General features: G+C 39.8%; 1 long non-coding RNA gene across 2 annotated transcripts in view; it reads right to left on the bottom strand.

The window, feature by feature from the left end:
• LOC130023315 (uncharacterized) overlaps nt 1-24,982 on the bottom strand; it is a 168,616-nt gene that overhangs the window by 116,556 nt on the left and 27,078 nt on the right. For both annotated transcript variants that reach the window (XR_008792450.1, XR_008792451.1), the window contains exon 2: nt 15,453-15,508. This is a non-coding gene — a long non-coding RNA (uncharacterized LOC130023315). The remainder of the gene's footprint in view (nt 1-15,452; nt 15,509-24,982) is intronic.

The following is a 24,982-nucleotide window of genomic DNA, read 5'->3' as shown; positions in this document are numbered from 1 at the left end:
GTATGCAGAAGTGTGTTAAGTCTGTACATATTTGCTGTGTCTCTGTGTGCATGTGGGTGTGTATCTGTGTACATGTCTGTGTGTACCTGTTTGCATGTCTTTCTCTGTATATGTCTATGTGTATTGAGCATGCACGTGTCTGTATGTCTGTGCATATGTGTGTGTCTATGTGTTTATATCTATGCAAGTGCACGTGTGCTCGGTGTATGTATTTCTGTTATATGTCTATTTGGAGATATGTTCACATGTATTTTGACTATGTATATGTCTCTGTCTGTCTCTGTGTGTTTCTGTCTATAGGTCTGTGTGTGTCCGTATGTCTGTATATGTGCCTGTGTCGGTTTGTGCCTCTGTGTTTCTGTGTTTATATATGTATGTCTATGTATGTCTTTGTGTCTGTGTGAGTTTAGGTCTGTGTACGTTGTATGTGCATGTTTGTGCCTGTGTATGTGTCTCTTTGTGTGTGCACTAGATGAACATTTGTTTTATGCCTGTGCATCTGTGAGTCATTGTGTGTAGATGTCTGTGTCTCTGTGTGCATGTGTGCGTCTGTTTATATGTCCTTGTGTGTTTGTGTATATGTGTGTATATGTATGTGAGTGCCTGTGTGTGTGTCTGTATGTGCGTATATCTAGGTCTGCATGCACTGTATACATGTCTGCGATTTCCATGCACGTGTCTATTTTCTTTATACATATCTGTGTGTGTGTTTCATGTGCGTCTGTGTGAATCTGTATATGTCTGTGCATCAGTATGTCAGTGTGTGCACATGTGTATGTGTGCATGTGTCTGTGTGTGACAGTGTATGTCGCTGTAGGTGCATATGTGTGTCTGTGCTTATGTCTGCATGTAAATGTGTTGTACCTGTGCGTATATTCCTGGGTCTTTTTGTTGATGTACCTATATGTGTGTCTGTGTGCATGTGTGTATGTCTGTGTGTCTCTGTGTACAAGAAGGTGTGTCTGTGTACATGTGTTGTCTATATATATATGTCTGTTTCTCTGTATATGTGTCTGTGTATATGTTTGTCTGTGTATATGTTTGCCTGTACATGTGTGTATCTGTGTGTCTGTACATGTCTGTGTGTCTCTGTGTATATGTCCGCATATGCCTTTGTGGTTGCATCTCTATGTATATATCTATATGTCTCTGATCTTGTGTCTATATAAATCTGTTTTTTTTCTGTGTGTGTGCATGCGCTGGCATGTGTCTGTGTATAAAAAAGTGTGTCTATGTGTTTGTATGGCTGTATTTATGCATTGTGTCTCTGTATGATAAGATGTTGCGCACACGGCAGAGTCTGGCAAACTCCCCGTGGCGTACCCAATATGCCAAATACCAGTAACAATGAAGGGTCTCATTCTCCTGTGAAAGAGCCTTGAATATGGCACTTAAAAAAAAAAAATCTCAGGGCTAGGACGAAGAGACGTTACTGGGGCCTGCTCGAGGCAATCAACGAATAACAGGATGGTTGTGATTGTGTGATTATGATTGTATCTCTGTATGTTTTTGTGTGTGACTATGTCTGTGGGTACGTGTGTATATGTATGTTTATATTTATCTGTGTATAAATCTTTGTGTGCATATGTGTGTGCATCTGTGTGTCTTTGCATGTCTATGAATACGTCTATGTGTGCAAGTGTCTTGTATATATCTGCATATATGTATAAATATATGTCTGTGTGTGCATGTATCTGTGTCTATGTATATAGCTCTATCTCCTTGTGTCTGAGTGTTGTCTTTGCATGTGCAAATGTGTTTTTCTATTTGTGTTTGTGTGTATAGAGGTTCATGTGTGTGTACTTATATGTGTCTTTCTATATGACTGTGTGTATGTGGGGTTTGCGTATATGCATATTTAATATAAGTGTATATATGTGCATGGGTGTGTCTGTGTATGTGTCTGTGCATATGTCTGTGTGTATGCCTGTCTTTGTAGATGTCTGTGTCTGTGTATATGTCTCTGTGTACATTTATTTGTATAGTGCATTTTTGTGTTTGCATATATACGTATTTATGTATGCAGATATGTATCTGTGTGTGCACGTCTATATGTAAATCTGTATGTATATGTATGCATTTGTGTGTCTGTGCATATATGCCTGTATCTTTGTGTGCAAGTCTGTAAATGTCTGTGTGTTTGTATATGTGCTTATCTCTGTGTTGTGTCTATGTGTGTGCATGTGGGTATGGGTCTGTGTATGTCTCTGTGAATCTGTGTGTCTATGTCTGTCTGTGGATATGTCATTCTCTGTATATGTGTGTTTATATCTTTGTGCATTGGGATGTGACTGTGTATATGTCTGTGTATCTCTGTGGATGTGCCTTGGTGTATATGTCTGTGAGTGCATTTGTATCTTCTATAGGTGTGTATGTGTGTCTATGTCTGCACATATATATCTGTACGTATGGGCATGTGCATGTGTTTCTGTGTATATATCTCTGCGTGTCTGTGTGTGCATGTGTCTGTGTATACATTTCTGTCTGTCTCTTTGTATGTCTGTGTATCTCTAGATATTTGTATGTTGTATGTAAATGTGTTGTTTTTCTATGTATATGTCTCTGTATGAATATGTGTGTATATGTCACATTTTGTGTCTCTGTGTGTCTATGTCTGTGTAAACATATCTATATCTATATGTGTTTGCATGTGGTTGTCTCAGTCTATGTCTACATGTGTGTGCCTGTCTATGTCTGTGTTTCTGAGTATATTTCTTTGCGTGTATCTTTGCACATATCATTGTATCTGTGTGAATGTATGTGTGTGTGTTTGGCTTGGGCCAAGTGTATGTCTGTAAATATGTGTTTGTGCCATATCTATGTGTCTATGTATATGAGTATGTTCATGTCTTTGTAAGTCCATGTCTGTGTGTCTCTGAATGTTTGTATGTGTTTCTGTGGATGGGTATGTGTGTGTCTGTATATATGTCTATGTGTTTCTTGAGTCTGTATATATATGTCTGTTGCCTATGGGTACATGTGTATGTCTGTATATATGTGTGTGTGTGTGTTGTACGTATGTATCTGTTTTTGTCTGAGCAAATATCTGTGTATACATGTGTTTGTCTCTGCATGTTTCTTTGTATGTGTGTGTCTGTGAATCTGTTTATATCTCTTTTAGTTCATGTATGTGTATCTCTGTATTTGTCTGTGTATATGTCTGTGTTGTGTCTGGCATTTCAGTGTGTATGTGAATTTGTTTTCGTATGTCTATGTGTGCATGTGTCAGTGTTATCATGTCTGTGCCTATGTATATATCTGCGTGACTGTGTGTGAGACTATGTGTACATCTGTGTCTATGTCTGTGTTTGTACATCTCTGCCTGTACCTCTGTGTATGCTTCTCTGTGTATATGTCTGTATCTGTTTGTGTACATGTCTGTGTCTTCATGTGCACATGTCTGTGTGTTCATGTGTGTCTATATATAGAGACACATATTTGTGTGTGTATCTGTGTAAGTCTGTGTTTGTGTCTGTGTAAATGTCTGTGTCTGTGTGGGTACATGTGCATGTGTACATGACTCTGTGCCTATATATATATGTGTGTGTGTGTGTGTGTGTATGTGTTCATGCGTTTCGTTGTGCTTTCTGAATATGCTGTGTGTTTCTCTGTGTGCATGTCATGTCTGTACATAGGACTGTGTGTGTCTCTATGTCCATGTGTATGTCTGTGTATAAGTCTGTGTCTGTATGTTTGTGTTTGTCTATATGTCTGTGTATGTGTCTGAGTCGGCTGAAGCGATAGCACAGTGGGGAGGGTGTTTGCCTTGCACGTAGTCAACATGGCCGACTCGAGTTCGAGTCTTCCGCCCCTCTCTGAGAGCCTGGCAAGCTACCTAGAGTATCCTGGCCACACAGCAAAACCTAGCAAGCTCCCCATGACGTATTTGATATGCCAAACACAGTAACAACAAAGTCTCACAATGGAGATGTTACTGGGCCTGCTCGAGAAAATCGATGAACAACGGGAAACAGTGACAGTGTCTGAGTCTAAATCTGTATCTGTGTGATTATATGTCTGTGTATACGTGTGTCTGTATGTCTGTGTGGACGCATATTTGTGTGTCTGTGAATATGTTCGTATGTCTGTGTGTATCTGTGTGTGTCGATTTATATGTCTGTATATTTGTGTGTAGATATATGTGTGTGTGTGCATATGTGTTGTTTGGGTAGGTCTGTGTGTGTGCATGTAATTGTGTGTGGTTGAGTGTATCTCTTTGTCTATGCATGTTTGTAAATATGTCTGTGTACGCATGTGTTTGGCAGTGTATGTCGGTGTTTCTGCATATATGTATGTGTCTCTGTGCATGTCTGTCTGTGTATATGTCTGTGTGTGCTCATGTTTGTGCTGTGTCTGTGTATATGCCTGTGTGTCTGTGTTTATGTCGGTGTCTGTACCACTGTGTCTGTATCTATGTATATATCTGTGACTTTATGTCTCTGTATACATCTGTGTGAGTCTGTGTGTCTGTATCTCTGTGATTACGTGTGTGTCTTGGTATAGGCCTGTGTGAATCTTTGTGTGCAGTGGATTGCCTGTGTGTTGTGTGTGTATATGTGTGTGTGTCTCTGTGTGTATGTCTATGTCTGTATATCTCTATAGAATTCTCTATGTGTCTATGTCTTTTGTGTTTGTGTGTGTGCATGATTATCGGTGTATGTCTTTTAGTCTATGTATAAATCTGTCTGTGTCTGTGTGAGTCTGTGTATGCGTCTTGCATTTCTGTGTCTCTGTGTGTGACCCTGTGTGCATATATCCACTTATGTGCTTATGTATGTCTACAGTCTTTGTATACATGTGTATCAATATATGTTTGTATGTGCCTATGTGTGCATGTCTATATGTATATGTCTATATATAAGTATGCATCTCTGTGTCTGTGTATGATATCTGCGTGTGCCCATGAGAGTGTGGTGTCTCTGTGTATGAGGTCTACGTGTGCCCACGTGAGTATGTCTGTTTGTATATATCTGTGTGTGACTGTGCTTGTTTCTGTGCATACGTCTGTGTCTTGTTATTTGTCTGTGTTGTGTGTGTGCACGTGTGTTTCTATATGTGTCTATGTGTCTGTGTATGTCTAAATGTCTGTGTATCTGTGTATATGTCTTTGTGTGTAGTATGTCTGTGTATGCGCATGAGTATCTGTATGTCTGTCTGTGTCTCTATATGTATGTGTGCATGTGTTTGTTTCTGTGGATGTTTATGTTGTCTCTGTGTGTTTGTATATCTCTGTGTGTGCATGTGTTGTGTCTGCGGATATGTCTATGTGTGCATGTGTGTTTTATCTGTGTGCAATTATGCATGTGTTTGTGTCTGTGTGTTCATGGGTGTGTTGGTATATGTCTGTGCACGTATATATCTATGTGGGTCTCTATATATCTGTCTGTGTATATGGAAATCTGGGTGTGTCTGTGTTTATGTCTGTGAGTACATGTTGGTGTTTGTCAGTGTATATATGCATGTATGTGTCTCTGTGTTTATCTCTCTGTACATATACATCTGGGTCTCTGTGTGTCGTGTGCTTGTATCTGGGTATATGTCTATGTGTGCGTATGTGTGTCAGTCTGTATATGCTTTTGTGTGTGTTTGTGCGTGTGGATATGTGTCTGTGTATATGTCAGAATCTGTGTCCCTGTATGTCCATATTTGTGTGCCTGTGCATACGTATGTGGGTGTATCTCTGTGTTTGCATGTGGCTGTATGTCCACATGTGAGTCTATTTCATGTCTACATGTCCATATGTGTGCCTGTGCATATGTGTGTGCCTGCTTATGTATCTGTGTCTATGTGTATATGACTATGTGTCTCTGTGTGTGCATGGGTATATATCGGTATTTGTGTATGTGCACGTCTCTTTGTGTATATGTGCCTATGTGTGTGCAAATATGTGTCACTGTTTGTATGCAAATTGTGTGTGCATGTCTCTACGTGTCTATGTGTCTCTGTTGTGCATGCCTGTGTGTATCGGTGGGTGTGTATGTCTGTGTGTCTCTGTGAGTGTGTATGTCTGTGTGTCTGTGTGTATATATATATATCGTGTGTCTGTGTATCTGTCTGTGTGTATGTGGGAAGAGGGTGAAAAAGTCTGTAGAATCTCTGCAGAAGAGTTCCAAGAGTGGAACAGAGAGGTGGGTGTGGGCAGTGTGCTCCAGTCAGAGCTGCAAATGGACGGAGGGCACGGACACCGTCCCCCAGCTTACCCCTTCCACCCTGTAGGGCCACAGTGAGTCTGTGTATATGTCTCTAGCTTGTCTTTGTGTGTGCATGTGGGTATGCATCTGTCTCTGTGTGTACAAGTGTATGTTTGTGTCTGTGCGTGTGCCTGTGTATCTGTGTGTACATGTGTCTCTTTATGTTTGTGTGTGCTCATACGTTGTCTTTATATGTCTGTGTACCTATGTGTGTATTTCTATGTCTGTATGTGTCTTGTGTCAGTATCTTTGTATAGGGTCTGTGTGTCTCTCTGTGTGCACCGCTATATGCATTCATGTATATCTGTGTGTCTGTGTGATCATGTCTATGTATTTATGTATATATCTTCATGTCTGTGTGTCTCTGTATCTGTACATGTATGTGTGTGTCTTTGTGCATGTGTTGTCTATGAATATGTCTATTTTTTGTGTGTCCATCTATATGTCTGTGCATATTTGTGCGCTGCCTATGGGGGAAGTTTGTGTCTCTGTATGAATGTATAACTGTGTATAAATGTCTGTGTGTATGTCTGTGTGTATGTGCATGTGTCTGTGTGTACAGGTAAATATCTTTATGTTCATTCATGTATGTCCGTGTGTCTTTGTATGTCTGTATAAATGTCAGTGTGTGTCTGTGTTTCTATATTTAGCTCTGCGTTTGTTTGTCAGGGTATATGTCTGTGTGTTTGTGTATATTTGTGTGTCAGAGTCTGTGTATATATGTCTGTGCACATGTATCTGTGTGTTTATGTAGGTGTATGTGTATATGTCTGTTTATCTGTGTGTAAATGTGTGTCTGTGTATATATCTATATGTCTGTGTGCATATCTATGCTTTGTGTTTACACTATGTGTGTCCGTGTATATATCGGTGTGCCTCTGTATGTGTGCATGTGTCTGAATCTGTGTATTTGTCTATTGTATGTGTGTGTCTATATTTGCAAATATATGTTTCTGTGTTTACATTTGTGTGGCTGTGCATGTGGGTATGCATTTGTTTTGTGTGTCTGTATGTGCTTTGTGTGTCTGTGTACAAGTCTGTGTACATATTTGTACATGTCTGTGTGAGCAATTGTGTTTCTGTGCATTTGTCTTTGCCTGTCTGTGTGTGTATTCCTATCTCTGTGTGTACATTTCTCTAGACATCTTTGTATTTGTGCGTGCATGTGGGTATGTGTTTGTCTCTGTGTGCATGTGTTTGTGTACATGTGTGTCTACAAGCCTATGGCTGTATATGTGTGTTCGCAAGTGTGTGTCTGTGTGGGCATATATATGTCCATGTGAATATCTTTGTTGTCAGTGTGTCTGTATGTCTGTATCTCATTCTCTGTGTGTACATATCTTTGTATGTGTACATGCTATGTCTCTATGCCTGCGTGGTTCTGTGTATTTATGTGTTTATGTCTGTGTCTGACAGTGTTTGTGTATGTGTATGTCTGTGTCTATGTATCTGTGTATGTCTATGTCTGTGTATACTTGTGCGAGCGTGAATGTGTGTCTGTGTATACTTCTATGTGTTTCTGTATGTCCGTGTGTACATATGGGTATGTATCTCTGTGTCTATGTCTGTGTATTTCTGGGTGTGTCTGTATGGCTGTCTATGCACAAGTGTAGGTCTATGGATATATCAGTGTCTCTATGTATCTATGTATGTCTATGTGTGTCTATGTATCTGTACCAATATGTGTACATGTGTCTGTGTATATGTCTTGTTTATCTCTTTTTGTGTATCTGTTGTGTGTGCGTGTGTGTCTATGTATTTGTGTGAGTATATGGCTGTTGGGTGTCTGTGTACATATCTGTGTCTGTGTGCATGCACTAGTATGTTTGTGTATGTGTGTATGTGCATTTTTGTGTATATGTGTGTCTCCGTATGTCAATGTATTGATCGGTGGTGTCGGTATCTCTGTGTTAGCATATGTATGTCTCTGTATATGTCTGCGTGTCTGTGTATGTATGTGCATTTCTGTGTACAAGTGTTTCTTCATGTGTTTTTGCAAATCTGTGTGTGTATGTGGGTATGTCTGTATCTGTATAAAGCATTTCTCTGACTCTGTGTTTATGTGTACATTAGTGTGCCTCAGTATGTCTACGTATATGTCTATGTGTCTCTGAGTCTGAGTGTATGTGAATTTTGTGTACATGTGTGTGCTTCTATGTCTATGTCTGGGTATATATCTATGTGCTTCTGTGTGATGTGTGTCTATATAGATATCTTTGTTTCTCTGTGTGTCGGTCTATGGCTGTTGTCTCTGTGTGAGCAGGTATAAGTTTGTGTACATCTGTGTTGTCTGTGTCTGTGCATGTGGGTTTCTGTGTATGTCAGTGTCTTCATATGTTTGTGTCTGTGTATATGTATGTGTGACAATGCGTACATTGTGCATGATAGTTGTATATCTCTGTTTCTTTGTGTGTCTATGTCTGTGTGTTTCTGTATGTGTGTGTCTATGTCTCTGTCTATATGTCTGTGTCTGTCTGTGCATGTGGATATGCGTCTGTATATTTGATGGAGTCTATGTTTCTATGTCTATACATGTATATCTGTATGAATATGTTGGCAAAAGTGTCTGTGACTATGTGTGTTTGCATATCTATGTGGATGTCTGTATATCCTTCTGTGTCTAACTGTACAATTTTTGTCTGTGTGTCATGTGTTTGGGCACATGTGTGTTTGTACATGTCTGTGTATGCAGGTGTGTATGCATGTATGTCTCTGTATATCTCTATGTGCATCTGTGCAAGTTTATATATGTCTGTGTGTTCATGTATGTGTATGCACATGTCTGAATACTTCTCTGTGTCTGTGTATAGGTCTGTGGGCCTGTGCGTCTTTGTGTGTGGATATGTGTCTTTGTATATGACAGTGTGTATATCTACATGTGCATTGGGTGTGTCTGTGTATAGGTATTTGTGAGCCTTTTGTGTCTGTGTCTTTGTATGTGTGTCTACATGTCTGTGTCAGCATGTGTGTGTCTGCATGTCTGTGTATATAATGTATATGTGGCTGTATGGCTGTATGTATACATGTGTATCTGTATGTGTCTTTACATGAGTTTGGGTGTCTGTGTATATACCCAGAGTACCTGCCCACACGGCAGAGCCTGACAAGCTCCCCATGGCATATTTGATATGCCAAAATAACAGTAACAACAGGTCTCACAATGGAGAACTTACTGGTGCCTGCTCGAGCAAATCGATGAACAGCAGGAAGACAGTGCTACAGGGCTACATGTTTATGTCTCTATATCTGTTAATGGGTATGTGCTTGTATGTCTGTGTATATATCTGTATCTGTGTGTATCTCTTTTCTTATGCGTGTGCATTACGTGTGCCTGTATATATTGTACATAGATATGTGTGTCTGGTCTATATATATGTATGTCTTTGTGTATGTGCAGAATATGTTTTTCTGGCTGTGTCTGCATGTTTGTACATTTGTGTGGGCATGCATGTGTGTTTCTGTATATACGAATTTGTGCACATCCATCTGTGTCTATGTATCTCCGTGTCTGTGTGTCTTTGTTCCACACATGTGTTTCTGTGTACATGTCTTGTGTTGTCTGTGCATGTGGGGATGTGCATCTGTGTCTGTGTGGTCGTGTCTGTCTGATCCATGATCTTGTGTGTCTCTGTGTGTCTGTCTCTATGTATGCATGTGTGTGTGCATATGTCTGTGTTATTATGTGTATATCTGAGCGTGTGTCTAAGTCTATTGGTCTGTATTTCTGCATTTGTGTCTGTGTGTACCTTTGTGTTTGTTTACGTATGATTCTGTCCATATGTCTTACGTATATATTGTGTGTCTGCATTTATGCATATATCTGGTTGTGGGAGTGAGAGTATGTGTGCGTGTTTATACGTGTGTGTCTCGATGTGTGTTTCATGTCTGAATGTCTGTGTGTCTTTGTAGGTACATACATATGTTTCTGTGTAAAAGCATGTGTCTGCATAAATGAATCTCTGTACATGTGTTTTTGTGTGCATTTGTCTATGTCTATGCATGAGTTTGTTATCTCTGCATGTGTCACTGGGTGTTTGTGAGTGTACGTATGTCTGTGTGTATATATCTTTGTGTTGGTGTGTACACGTGTATATACCTGTTTGGTGTCTCTATGTTTCGCTGGGTAGACATGTGTAGACTGTGTATGTGTTTGTGTGTCTGTGTGTGGCTATGTATATTTTTATGTGTATGTGTACGTGTCTGTTTCTGTCTGAATGTGCACATGTTGTGAGTCTGTGTATAAGACCCCATTATAACTTGTTGCATGTGGTATGACTCTGCGTATACATCTGAGACTGTGTATATCTCTGTTTTTGCATATGTGTGTCTTTGCATATGCCTGTGTGATTCTGTGTGTGCACTGGGTATGTCTGTATTAATTTACTGTGTGTCTGTGTGTTTGTCTATATGTCTGTGTGTCTGTATATGAATGTGTGGGCTTGTAGTCGCGCCTGTGTCTATGTTTGTGTATGTTTGTGTCTTGTGTCTATGTCTATATATATATATGTGTATCTTTGTGTCTCTGTGTCAGTTTGTGCACATTTGTCTATGAATGTCTATGTATGTCTGTGTGCACATGTGACAGCATCTATGTGGGTGTATCTGTATATGTCTGTGTCTGTGTATGCACATGTTATCTGTGTATACGAGCAAGTTGTGTGTTGCATGTGGATGTGCGTCTGTGTATATTTCTCTGTGAGTCCGTGTGTGATTATGTGTGTGGCTTCACATATGCCTGTCTATGTATCTGTGTATGCACAGAGTGTGTCTGTGTATATAAATTTGTGTCTATGTCTGTGTATATCTATGTGTGCTTGTGCATGTGTGTGTAGTCTGTGTATGGTCTGGTAACGCCTGTGTGTCTGTATGTATCGTTGTGTCTCTATGTATAAATGTGGGTGAATTTGTGTCTGTGAATATGTCTATGTGTCTATGTGTGTCAGTGTGTATGCATATGTATCTGTTTACATGTCTGTGTGCACGTGTGTGGCTGTGTATATTTCTTTGTATGCGGGTGTATGTGTCTGTGTCTATTCATGTTGTGAGTCTGTGTATAAGTCCATATTTTTACTCTGTTGCAGTGGGTATGTGTCAGTGCATTTGTCTGAGTCTGTGTGTGTCGTGTGTCTTCACATATGACTATGTGTGTGTTTGTGTGTGCATTGGGTTTTTCTGTATGTATATATTTGCATGTCTGTGGTTCTGTCTGTGTCTTTGTGCATGTCTGTGTGTGCTTGTGTGTTTATGTATGTGTCTATGTATATGCCTTTTTGTTAGTGTCATTAGTGGTTGTGAGTCTATGTATGTATGTGGTGTCTGTAAGTATGTCTGCGTTTTGGGTGTCTATGTGACTCTTGTCAGTGAATGTGCATGTGTGCGTCTGTATACGTGTCTGTGTGTATTTAGTCAGTGTATATGTCTGTGTGTGCACATGTGTCTGTGCACGTGTGTGGTTGTGTATACGTCTTGTGTGTCTGTGTGCATATTGTGATAGTGGTAAAAGTTCATGTTGTGACTATGTTACACAGGAATGTGTCTGTGTGAGTCTGTATCTCTGTGTGTGATTATGTGTATGTCTTGGTATAAACCTGTGTGAATATCTGTATTTGTATTGGGTGTCCTTATGTATATGTGGTACGTCTATGACTGTGTGTGTTTGTGTTCTTGTGTGTGTGCGCATGTGTGTTTGTGTATATCCTGTGTCTGTATATATGTATCACTGTGTCTGTCAATGTCTGTGTGTCAGTGGTGAACACATGTATCTGTATATGTCTGTGTGTGCAAACATTTCTGTGCACATACATACAGCTATTTATGTATGTGCATCTATGTATATGTCTCCTTGTATCTGTGTGTGTCCATGTTGTGATTCTGTGTATAAGTCTGTGTTGTGACTGTGTTGTATGAGAGTGTCTGTGTATATGTCTATGTGAGTCTGTGTGAATCTCTGGGAACGATTATGTGTGTCTTGGAATATGCCTGTGTGTATCTGTGTGTGCACTGGATGTGTCTTTTTATACATATTTGCATGTCTGTGTATATGTCTATGTCATTGTGTCTATGTATATATGTGTGTGATTTTGCATCTTTGTATAGGTGTGAATTTGTGTGTCACTGTGTTGTGTGAGCATATACATGTCTGTATATAGTGTGTATGCATATGTCTATGCACGTATCTGTGAGCATGTGTGCATCTATATAATGTCTATGTGTGTGTATCTCTGCTTGCGTCTGTCTCTGAGTGCATGCGCGTGTTTGTGTTGTTGTATATGCCTAAGCATCTGTATGTTCATAGAGTGTGTCTATGTATATGTATATTTGTGTCTGTTTATATGTCTGTCTCTATGTATGTCTGTGTCATTGTCTCTGTGTGTTTATATATATATGTGAGTGCCTTTGTTTCTATGTGTGTATCTGCATATGCCATTGTGTGTATGTGTTTCTGTACGTAAATTTGTACCATGTATGTGTTGTATATGTTTGTGTGTCTCTGTATATGTCTCTGCGTGTACATGTGTCTATGCACATGTATCTGTGTCTATATGTCTCTGTGTATGTTTGAAATTATGTATGTATCTTGGTATATGCCTATGTATATATATACGTGTGCACTAGGTAAGTCTTTGCATATATACTGTGTGTCTGTTGTGTCTTTCTATATGTTGTGTTTGTGTCTGTTTATGTATATGTTTATGTATATGTCGTGTGTGCCAACGTGTGCACATATGTATTGTCTCTGTGAGTCTGTGTATATGTCTGTTATGTCTGTCTTGTGTCTGTGTGTCTATATGTGTGTGTATTTGTGTCTGTGCATGTCTGGTGTGTCTATGTGTCTCTGTGTCAATGTGTATGCATGTGTGTGTCTATGTATATGTCTGTGTGTGCATGTGTCTCTGAGTGTCTATGTGTGATTATGTGTGTCTTCACATATGCATATGTGTGCATCCGTGTATGCACTGGGTGTCTTGAGTATATTTGTGTGTCTATGTGTGTGTCCATGTCTTTGTGTGTCTGTGGATATGTATATATCTGTGTTGCTATGTCTATGTGTGTATATATCTATATATATATATATATACACATACACATACATATTTCTACTGTGGATATGTGTGCCTTTGTGTGCCTTTGTGTCTGTCAGAGTGTGTGGATGTGTGTGGATGTCTATGTCTGTGCATGTCTATTTTTGTATGTGTGCATGTTGTGAGTCCGTGCATAAATCCGTTTTGTTAATGTGTGGCATGTGTCTGTGTGAGTCTGTGTATCTTTGTGTGATTATGTGTGTTTCTTGGTATATGTATGTCTGTGTGCATGTGTCGACGCATATGTGTGCGTCTCTGTTCATGTCTGTGTCTGTCTGTGCCCATATTATGAGACTGTGTATAAGACCATGTTGTGACTGTGTTGCATGTGGGTGTGTGCCTATGTATGCGTCTATGTGTATATATCTGTCAATGTGTGATGGTCTTTATCTTTGGGTATTAGTGTGTGCACATGTGTCTTTCTGTCCATCTCTGTGTGTGCACATATGTTGGTGTGCACATATGTTGGTGTGCATGTGTATGTGGCTGTCCATGTCTGTGTCTGTGTAGATGTTTGTGTCTGTGTATGAACATGTTGTGAGTCTATGCATAAGTCTGTGTTGTGATTATGTGCCATGGGAGGGTGTGTGTCTATGTCCTTGTCTTTGTGTCTCTGTGTTGGTGTGTGCATGTGTGTTTCTGTGTATGTCTATGTGGTGTGCATGTGTGTTTTTGTGTATATGTCTGCATGTGCGCACATGTGTTGGTGCACATGTGTATGTGGCTATGTCTCTGTGTGTCTGTCTATATGTCTGCGTCTCTGTGTGCACATGTTGTGAGTCTGTGCATAAGTCCATGTTTGTGCCTGTGTGTGCATGTGTCTATGTAGACATATATGTGTGTGTCTGTATATGTAAGTACATGTGTGTCAATGTGTGCGTGCATGTGGATCTGTGTCTGTAGATATGTGTGTTTCTTTCCATGTGTCCGAGTATATATGCATGTCTGTGTGCATGTATGTTTGCATATGTTTGTATGTCTGTGTGTGCATGTGTATTTATCTGTGTGTGCCACCTGTGTATATGTCTGTGTACATGTCTGTGTGCATTTCTGTGTATCTATGTCTATATTTGTGTGTCTCTGGATTTCAGTGTGTGTGCATATTTGCATCTGTGTATTCGTGTCTGTGTGTATGTCTCGGTGTGTCCTTGTGTACATGTTTTATCTGTGTATATGTCTGTCAGTGCATGATTTTGTGCACATGTATGTATATGTGTTTCTGTGTACATCTCTACATGTATCTCTATGTCTGTGTGGGAATATGTCTATATGCCTATGTCTGCATGTGTGTTTGTATGTGAGTATATTTCTGTGTTTTTGTGTGTATCTATCTATGTGTATATGTCTGAGGATCTCAGTGAAAGAATATGTATTTGTGTTTGTGTATAGTTCTGTGTATCTATCTGCATGTTTATGTCTTTGTATCTATGTTTATATGTCTGTGTGTGCATGCTTGGTGCCTATGTATGTGTGTGTTTGTGTATCTCTGCGTGTGCATATATGTGTCTGTGTGTGCATGTGTTTTTCTGTGCAAATGTCTGTGTATGTCTGTGTGAGTGCATGTGTCTCTATACATGTGTCGTTGCGTGTGTTCATGTGTCTATATACATGTGTGTCTCTGCGTGTGTATATGTGCCTCTGTATATATCTGTGTCTCTGTATATACATGTTTCATAGTGAACGTCAATCTGTGTGCATAAGTGTCACTGTGTGTATATGCCTGTGTGTGTGCGCATGTGTGGCTCTGTATGTGTTTGTATATGTTTATGTCTCTGTGTGTGCATAGATGTGTCTGTTTGTGTGCATCTGTGTGTTTATGTCTCGTGTATGCAGGTGTACGTGCCTCTGTATATATCGGTGTGTCTCTGTGTGTATGCTTTGTCTGTGCTTTATGTCTATGTGCCTGTGTATACATGTTTGTGTCTCTGTATATGTCTGTGTGTGTGTGTCTGTGGTGTGTGTGTTCTGTCTCTGTGTATGGGAAGAGGGAGAACAAGTCTGTAAAATCTCTGCAGAAGAGGCCCGACAGCGGGGCGGAGGTGGGTGTGGTCAGTGTGCTCCAGTCAGAGCTGCAGATGGACAGAGGGTGCGGACACTGTCCCCCAGCTTACCAGCAGCGCAGACACGGTGCCAGGGCTGAGTCCCACCACACACGTGTGTTCCAGGGCCGTTGTGGAACTCCTCTGGACGATGACAGCACGACCTTCCTCACTGCTGCTCAGGAAACGCCGGCGCCTGCATACAGAGGGCAAGGACTGAGGGACTGCACCCCTTCCAACCAGTATGGCCACAGTGAGTCTGTGTATATGTCTGTAGATTGTCTTTGTGTGTACATACGGGATTGTGTCTGTGAACGTCATGTGTGTGTATGTGTCTGTGTGTATGGGTGAATGTCTTTGTGTGCCCCTGTGTGTAAGTGTGTGTGTCTGTGTATGTTTGTGTGTGCTCATGTGTTCTGTCTTTGTATACATCTGTGTATATCTGTGCATGTCTCTGTATATGTTTGTATGTGTCTGTATGAGTGCAAATGTATCTTTGTATATGTTAAATGTCTCTGTGCACATGTATATGAGTATGTGTATATCTCTGTGTGTGTCTGTGTGATCATGTCTATGTGTACATGTATATATCTGCTGTGAATCTGTGTATATGTATGTATGCCTGTGCATATATTCTGTGTATATATCTGTCATTTTGTGTGTCTATGTTTGTATGTGTATGTGTCTGTGCACATGTGTGTTGTCCAAGTGTGCAATCTGTGTCTCTGTATGGATACATATCTGTGTATTGTATGTGTGTGTACGTCTGTATGTGCATGTGTATATGTGTCTGTGTATATCTCTATGTTGTGTCAGTGTATGTACATGTGGGTATGATTCTCTGTATATGTCTGTGAGCCTTTCCTTGTGCATGCTGCATCTGTAAAATCTCTGTGTATGTCTATGTATGTCTTTTTGTGTCTGTGCATGTCTCAGTGTCTGGATATACATCTGATTGTGTGTCTGTGTATATCTGTGTGTACGTCAATGTGTCTGTGAGTAAGTTGTGTATCTGTGTATATGTCCGTATACATCTGTATGTGCAGTTGTGTGTCAGAGTCTGTGTATTTTTCTGTTGTATGTGCCTATATTTGTAAATGCAAATTTCTGTGTTTACATTTGTGCCCTTTGTGTTCATGTGGGTGTTTGTGCATTTGTCTTGGGTCTCTGTGTATATGGGTGTATCTGTGTATAAGGCTATCTGTGTCTGTGTGTGCATTTGTGTGTCTGTATGTGTCTCTGTATGAATACGTCTGTGTGTCCATATGTGCAGGTGCGTATGCTCATTTGTGCTTCTATGCATTTGTCTGTATATGTCTATATGTCTCTGTGTACATCTTTGTGTACATATGTGTTAATCTATGTACGTGTCTGTGTACTTACATGTGCCTGTGTGTCTTTGCTGTCTTTGAGAACATCTTTTATATTTGTGTGTGTGCATGTTGGTTTGTGTATATATGTGTATGTCTGTCTCTGTGCATGTGTATTTGTGTACCTGTGTATTTGTGTACCTGTGTCTCTATGTCTATGTGTCTGCATATGTATGTTCACAAGCATGTGTCTGTGTGAGCATGTATTTGTGTGAATGGCTTTGTTGTATGTGTGTCTGCATATGTCTATCTCATTTTTATGTGCGTGTCTTTGTATGTGTACGTTTGTGTGTGTCTCTGTGTCTGTGTGGGTCTGTGTATTTCTGTGTATATGTCTGTGCTTGACAGTGTGTCGGTGTCTGTTTATCTGTGTATATGTCTATATCTATGTGTATATTTGTGAGTGTGCCTGTGTCTTTGCACACTTCTATTTGTTTCTGTATGTCTATGTGTACGCATGGGTGTCTGTGTGTGTATGCATATGTCTATCTCTGGGTGTGTGTCTGTAATACTGTCTACGAGCATGTATGTGTCTCTGAATATATCTGGGTGTCTCTGTACGTGTCTGTGTCTTTGTGTGTCTGATGTGTCTGCATCAGTGTGTGCACACGTATCTGTGTATATGTGTTTATCTGTTTCTATGTGTATGTATATGTTGTGTGTGTGCATGTGTGTCTATGTTCACATCTGTGAGAGTGTATGTCTATTGTGTGTGCACGTGTCTGAATACATATCTGCATCTGTGTGCACACATAAGTGTCTATGTATATATGCATTTCTGTGTACATGTGTGACTCTGTATGTCTGTGTATGGACCGGTTGTGTGTCTGTGTCTCCGTGTTAACATATGTGAGTCTCTCCCTATATATATATATCTGTGTGTATATGAGCATTTCTGCTTACATGTGTCTCTTCATGTGTCTTTGCGAATCTGTGTGCATATGGGTATGCGTGTATGTCTGTGTAAGATAGTATATCTGTATATATGTTTGTGTCTGTGTATGTATATTGTATTTCTCTGACTCTGTATCTATCTATTAGTGTGTCTCAGTGTGACTGTATATGTCTGTGTGTCTCTCTGTTCTGTGTGTATGTGAATTTTGTGTGTATGTATGTGTCTATGTTTGCGTCTGGGTATACATGTATGTGTTTCTGTGTGATATGTCTGTGTGTCTACATATATATCTTTATTTCTCTGCATGTGATTATATATGTCTGTTGTCTGTGTGCACAGTTATAATTCTGTGTACAACTGTGTTGTGTCTGTATGAGTGCACGTGTGTGTCTGTGTGTGCATGTCTGTGTCTGTGTACATGTATCTGTGTGACCCTACGCATACACTGAGGGTGTGTCTCTATACATGATAATGTGTATATCTCTGGGTATTACTTTGTGTATATGTTTCTGTGTATATGAGTATATGTCTGTGTCTGTCTATATGTCTGTGTGTCTGTACGTGTATGTGTGTGCATATATTTGATTGTGTCTATGTGTATATCTCTGTGTGTCTGTATAAGTATGTTGTCATAAGTGTGTCTCTGTGTTTCAATGTGTGTGCATATCTGAGTGATTGTGTGTGTCTGTGGATATTTGTATGTCCATCTGAAAGTGTCTGAGTGTACTATTTATGTCTGCATGTCATGTGTTTGGGTGAGTGTGTGTGTTGTCTGTGTATGTCTATATGAGTATCTGTGTGTGATAGTGTATGTCTTTGTTTTCATGTATCTGTGCATTCATGTCTGAATATTTGTGTCTGTGTATGTCTCCATTGCATGTCTGTGCGCATGTGTGTTTGTCTGTGTAATATGCCTAAGTCTGTGCATATTGATCTGTGTTTGTTTTTCTACATTTGTCTGTGTATGTCTGTGTGTGCATATCTGTGTATATGTGTATTAGTCTGTGTACATGTCTGAGTGTCTACATGTGTGTACATGACTGTGTGTGTCCGTACATATGTTTCAGTGTACATTTTTGTATTTGTGTATGCACTGGGTGTATGTCTCTCTTTGTGTATGTGTGTTTACATGTCTGTGTATATGTGTGTTCACATATGTGTTCACAAGTGTGTCTGTGTGAGCATGTAGTTGTCTGTGCCTGTGTGAATGTCTTAAGTCTCTGCGTGTCTGTATATGTTTCTCATTCTCATATATATGTCTTTGTATGTGTACATCCGTGTGTCTCTCTGTGTGGGTCTGTATATTTCTGTGTATATGTCTGTGTGTGACAGTGTGCATATGTATGTCTGTTTCTATGTATCTGTGTGTATGTCTATGTCTGTATATACTTGTGTGAGTGCATATGTGTGTCTGTATATACTTCTATGTGTTTCTATATGTCTGTGTGTGCACGGGTGTGTGTGTATACATCTGTGTATCTGGGAATGTGTGTCTGTATGGCTGTCCATGCACATGTGTGTCTATGGATATATCTGTGTCTGTTGGTCTGTGGATATGGCTGTGTGTCTCCTTGTGTGTCTGGGAGTCTGTGTCAGTGTGTGTATGTGTGTCTGTGAATATGTCTCTTTATCTGTTTGTGTGTATCTATCTGTAGTATGTGAATGTGTATATGCACATATCTATGCAAGTATACGTCTGCTGTGTGTGCATGTGTCTGTATATGTCTGTATGTATATGTGAATTTCTCTGTACATGTGTGTGACTATATGTCTGTGAATGAAACGGCTGTGTGTCTGTGTTACCATATAGGTGTCTCTGTATATGTCTCTGTGTGTCTGTGTGTGCATGTGCAATTCTGTGTATATGTGTCTCTTCATGTGTCTTTGCGAGTCTGTGTGTGCGTGTGGGTGTGTGTATATGTCTCTGTGAATATGGTTGCATATATGTGACTGCATATTGCAGTTCTCTGACTCTGTGTCTATGTATATATTAGTGTGCCTCAGTGTGTCTCTGTATGTCTGTGAATCTCTGAGTCTGTGGGTAAGTGAATTTTCTGTGTGTAGGTATGTGTCTACGTCTGTGCATTTATCTATGTGTTTCTGTGTGAAATGTCTGTTGTGTCTATGGATCCATCTTTCTTTGTATGTCTGTACATATGTCTGTTGTCTGTGTGTGCAATGTGGGTGTCTGTGTGTATGTCTGTGTCGCGTGTGTTTGTGTCCTGTATGTGTGTGACTGTGTGTACAATAGGGGTGTTTGTGTATGATAGTATGTATATATCTCTGTGTGTTTCTTGGTGTCTATGTGTTTCTGTGTGGATGTGGATGTGTAAATGTCTGTATATGTCTCTATGTGTCTGTGTCTGTATGTGTGCATGAGTGTCTGTGTATATTCAATTGTGTGTTTCTATGTTTATATCTGTGCATCTCTATATTGGCATAGTGTCTGTGTATGTGTGTGTTTGCACATGTGTATGTCCTAGTGTAGATTTGAGTACACGTGTGTGTCTGTATGTCTATCTGTGATTATCTGAACATACTATTTATGTCTCTGTGTCAGGTGTTTGGGCGTCTATGTGTGGGTCTATATGTCTGTGTGTTGCTATGTATATACCTGTGTGCAGGTGCAGGTATATGTGTGTCTGTGTATGTCTATATATACGTGTGTGTTTATACAGGTATGTGTATTCATGTATCTGTGTGCACATGTCTGAATATTTTCGTGTGTCCGTGTATATGTCTGCTGCATGTGTTTGTGCACATGTTTCTTTGCGCATGTGTGTGACCGTGTATATGTTTGTGTGAGTCTGTGCATGTTTCTCTATGTCTGTGTGTGGGTATGTCTATCTTTGCATATGTTGTGCATGTATCTGCATGTGCATTGGTTGTGTCTGTGTATATGTATTTACATTCTTTGTTTTTCTAAATGTGTGTCTGCCTGTCTGTTTCAGCATGTATGTGTCTGCATATCTGTATATATGTGTGTGTCTCTGGGTATGCATCTGTATGGCTATATGTATGCACGTGCATTTGTAGATGTCCTTAGGTACATGTATGTATCTGTGTATGGCTGTGTATATGTCTCTGTTCCTGTGTCTGTGCATATGTGTGTGTCTCTATGGATACATATGTGCATCTCTGTGTATCTGCATATATGTCCATGTCTCTTTGTGTGCCTGTGACTGTATGTCCGTGTGCGCGCATGTGTGTCTAAGTATGCATGTTTGTGTGTCTATATGTGTGTCTCTATATGTGAAGTAGGTTTGTATATGTATATGTTTCTGTGTGTCAGTCTACACATATGTGTGTCAGTTATATATGTTTGTGTTCATAGGTGTGCAGATGTGTTTTTATGTGAATGCATGCATATATATGTCTGTGTATATGACTCTGTGTCTTGATATATATGTCTGTGAGTGACTGTGTGCACATGTGTGTATGGCTGTGTTTACACCTGTGAGTCAGTGTCTATGCATATGCAAATATGTGTATACGTCGCTGCTTACATCTATGTATGCAGGTGAATTTGTATATTTATGTCTGTGTCTAATTGTGCGTGTATAATCTGTTATGTGTGCATGTGTGTTTGCATATGTATCCGTGAATGCATATGTGCATTTCTGTCTCTGTCTATGTCTGTGTGAATGTGGGTGTGCATCTGTGTGTATGTCTGTGTGACTGTGGAAGCATGTGTGTGAGTTGATGAATGGGTCTTTGTGTCTATAGGTCTGCGTTTGCGCATGTGGGTCTGTGTATATCTGTGTGTGTATGTGCACACTGGTGTGCATCTATTTGTGTCTGTGTATCTGTGTGTCTCTGCATGCATGTGTGTGACTGTGTATTCTTCTGTGTGTATGTGTCTGTATATTTATCTTTGTGTGCACATGTATGTTTCTGTATATACCTGCATGTGCATGCATCTCTGTGGACATGTATATCTCTGTGTGCATTGTTTTATGTGCCCCTCTGTGTGTATACCTGTGTTTCTCTGTGTCTGTGTTTGTCTGGATATATGTCTATTGTGTGTCGAGTCTGTGTGTTCCTGTCTATTATCTATGTACATGTGACATGTGCGTATCTATATCTTGTGTTTGTGTGTACACTGGGTGTTATGTCTTGGTATATGTCTGTGTCTTTGTGGGCACGTGTGTTGTGGTCTCTGTGTACATGTCTGTGTATGTCTGTGTATTATGTGCATGCATGTGTCTGTATGTTGCTGCGTGTCTATGTCTATGTGATTGTGTGTGTCTGTGTACACAACTGTGTGTGAATCTGTGTGTGCACATGAATATGTGTTTATGCACTTGTTTGTGCCCAGGTGTCTCAGTGTATATGTGTGTTATCATTATGTGCATCTGTTTTTATATGTGTGTGTCTTTGTACATGTATTTGTGTTTATGTATGTGACCGTGTGTGTCTAGGTATATGTCTTTCTGTGTGTCTGTATATGCCTGTGTTTTTGTACACATGTGTGGTTTCTGTGTATATGCTGTGTGTACGTATACGTTTGTGTCTTTTGCATGTGTGTCTGAGTATATGTCTCTGTGTGTCTCTTATATGTCTGTGTGTGGTTCCATGTGTGTCTGTGTATATGTCTCTGTATCTCTGTGTGTGCATATGGGTGTGTGTCTGTGTATGTCTGTTTCTGTGTTTCTGTGTCTTCGTATGTCAGTGTATTCATGCACATGTACGCAAAAAGAAGTACCTATGTATATGTCCATGTGTGTCTGTGAGCATGTGTATTTTTGTGTGTCTCTAAGTGTGTATATATGTTTGTGTTTGCATATGTGTGTCTGTGTGCATAGTTGTATATCTGTTATATATGTCTCTGTTGCTGTGTATGTCTGTGTGTGCATCTGTGACTCTTGTATATGTCTGTGTCTGTGTCTAAATCTGTGTTGTGTGTTTGTGTGTATGTGTACAACTATGTGTGTTTATGTCTGCATGTCTGTGTATATGTCTAGGTCTGTGATTATTGTCTATGGGTATGTATGTATATGTGTCTCTTTGTATGTTCATGTCTGTGCGCATGTAAGTCTGTGTATATGTCCATGTTGTATCTGTGTGTGTGCATGTGGGTATGTATCTTTTTTTTTGCTTTTTGGGTCACACCCAGCTATGCTCAGGGGTTACTCCTGGCAGTTCTGGTGGGACCATATGGGATAACAGGGATCGAACCCAGGTCTGCTGTGTGCAAGGCAAACTCCCTAACCACTCTACTATCACTCCAGCCCCAAAGGGTATGTGTCTTTGTAAAGTCTGTGTAAGTCTCTGTGTATGTTTGTGTCTCTGTATTTACATTCATCTCTGTGTATGTATGAGTGTGTGTCTCTGTGTGTCTCTGAATATATCTGGGTATGTTTGTGTCTATACATATTTCTGTGTCTATATGTTCTTATGTGTGCATGCATGTAAGTGTGTGTCTGTATATATATATGTCTGTCTCTGCATATTTTTATGTGTTTGTGTATGTCTGTGTGTGTCTGAGTCTATGTGTCATACGTCTGTTGTCTGTGTGTGCATGTGTGTCTGTGTAAATGTCTACGTGTTTGTGTGTGCTTGTATGTATGTGTATATATCTGTGTGGGTCTATGTGCATGTGTCTGTGTATATATCTGTGTATGCATGTTATGTTTCTATGCATATGATTTTTGTGTATGAGTATGTCTGATGTCTGTGTATAAATAGTATGTGTGCATGCCTATGTATCTGTGTCATTCTGTGTGGCTCTGTGTGTGCATGTGTGTGTCTTTGTATATCTGTGTCCATATACGTGTCTGTGTTTTTGAGTGTGAATGTGTGTGCATATATGTATGTGAGGGTCTCTGTGTATGTCTGTATATATGTCTGTGTCTCTTTGTGCATGGGTCTGTCTTTCTGTACATATGTGTGTGCCTATGCATCTGTGTGTCTTTGTATATACATATATATGTCACTTGTGTGTACATTTTCCTATGTATGTGTGATTTGATTGTGGGGATGTCTGTGTGTACATGTATATGTCCGTGTGAGCATGTAGCTATGTGTTTATGTATATTTGTGTTGTTCTCTGTATGCATGTGTCTATGTATATTTCTGTGTATATATCATATATTGTGCCTGTGCTAGTGTGCATGTCTGTGTGCGCATGTGTCTGAATATGCCTGTTTGTGTACATATCTGTTTCTATACTTCTGTATCTATATATATGTCTGCATGTGTTAGCGTATATCAGTGTGTGTGCATGTGTCTACATGTATACGTTTTGTCTGTGTATGTGCACGTACATCTCTGTGTACTTATCTCTGTTTGTGTATGAGTTAATGTGTTTAGTAAGTGTGAGTTAGCATGTGTATCTGTATATGTCTGCGTGTCTGTTATTTCTGTGTTTGTATGATTGAGTCTATGTGTATCTATGTATCTGTGTGTCTGTTCCAGTCTGTGCACTTAAGTCTATATATATGTACATATTGTAGCTCTGTGTGTGTATATGTCTGTGTGAGTCTCTGTGTATGTTCGTTTTTCTTTGTATATATTTGTGTGTATGCATGTGTGTCTGTGTCTATGAATATCTGTGTTTCTGACTATATATATGTCTGTGTCTGTTTATATGTGCTTGTGTGCATGCAAGTATGTCTGTGCCTATGTCTATGAGTATATGTGTGTCTGTATGTACATGTTAAGTGTGTCTGTATATATGTGTCTCTGTGTATACATTTTCATATGTCTGTGTATTTGTCTGTGTGTCTGGGTTTTTGTGTGTACAAGTGTTCTCTGTGTGTCTGTATATATGTCTATTTGTGTGTGATTGCATATAAGTGTATATGTCTGTGTGTGGGTCTCTGTGTGCATGTGTGTCTGTGTAGATATGTATATGTCTTTGTGTTTCTATGCGTGTGTTTATGTCTGTGTATCTCTGCATCTATGACTGTGTGTGTGTCAATGTAGCTATATGTCTATGGATATGTCTGTGTGTCTCCGTCTGTGTCCGTGTGTATGTCTGTGTGTCTACCACTGTGTTTGTGTGTCTATTCATATGTTTGTCTCTGTGTGTCTTTGTATATGTCTGGTTATGTGCATGTGTGTATCTATAGGTGCTTATGTGTGTGTGTCAGTGTGGGTTTGTGTCTATTTGTGTGTGTTGTCTGTCATTTCTGTGTGCAAGTGTCTTTCTATGTGTGTCTGTATGAGTGCATATGTGTTCCTGTAAGCATAGCAATGTGAATCTGTGTATATGAGTGTCTTTATGTATGTAGTCTGTGCTGTGTGTACACATGTATATGAGTGTATATGTATGTATGTGCATGTGAGTGTAAGTGCCTCTGTGTGCATGTGGGTGCCTGTGAGCTCACTGTGTATGTCTATGTACACATGTGTCTCTGTACATCTGCGTATATCTATGCGTATATGTGTGTGCGGGGGGGTG

The sequence above is a fragment of the Sorex fumeus genome, unplaced genomic scaffold, assembly GCF_029834395.1.
Source record: "Sorex fumeus unplaced genomic scaffold, SorFum_2.1 ptg000023l, whole genome shotgun sequence".
Taxonomy (NCBI): Eukaryota; Metazoa; Chordata; class Mammalia; order Eulipotyphla; family Soricidae; genus Sorex; species Sorex fumeus.
The sequence above is the reverse complement of the archived record's forward strand: the minus strand, read 5'-3'. Positions and strand labels throughout refer to the sequence as shown.